This window comes from Nanorana parkeri, unplaced genomic scaffold (assembly GCF_000935625.1).
Source record: "Nanorana parkeri isolate BGI_ZX_2015 unplaced genomic scaffold, ASM93562v1 scaffold307, whole genome shotgun sequence".
NCBI classification, from domain to species: Eukaryota; Metazoa; Chordata; class Amphibia; order Anura; family Dicroglossidae; genus Nanorana; species Nanorana parkeri.
The window spans coordinates 713,703-714,218 of record NW_017306575.1 but is presented as its reverse complement, the minus strand read 5'-3'; positions in this window follow the sequence as shown (position 1 = coordinate 714,218).

The window sequence follows — 516 nt, the reverse complement described above, 5'->3', positions numbered from 1 at the left end:
GTTTATTTTGTTTTGTCCAGTGGCCATACATATTAAAAACACAGAGGTGGGGAAAAAAGGAAAAGAAGAAAGGGATGAAAGAGTTACTAAAAAAAATTGTGTTATATAAATAGTTACATATATAAAAAAAAAAAAAAAAAAATTAAATACACATAACACTTGTTATCCTAACACAAAACTAGACTGGACGTCACACATTACCAAAGTGGTACTATGTTACGTATACTAGAAGGGAGTCATATTACCAGAGGCACAACACACCATGTTACCAGTCATATTACCAGAGGCACACCATGTTACCAGAGATATGACAATTTGATGACAGAAAAGGGTGTCTCTCTTTTTTTGGGTGTTTCAAGGGTTATGAATGCCTCACTAGGCTTTGTGTAAAATTAAAAAGCTACTGCCATTTGATACAGTTGTAATGGCCCATCTATATGGCACTCAAGATAAATATGAGGCCCTATAGACCCCCTGGGTCCTGTACATCATTACACAGGACTTTCAATCTCTCGC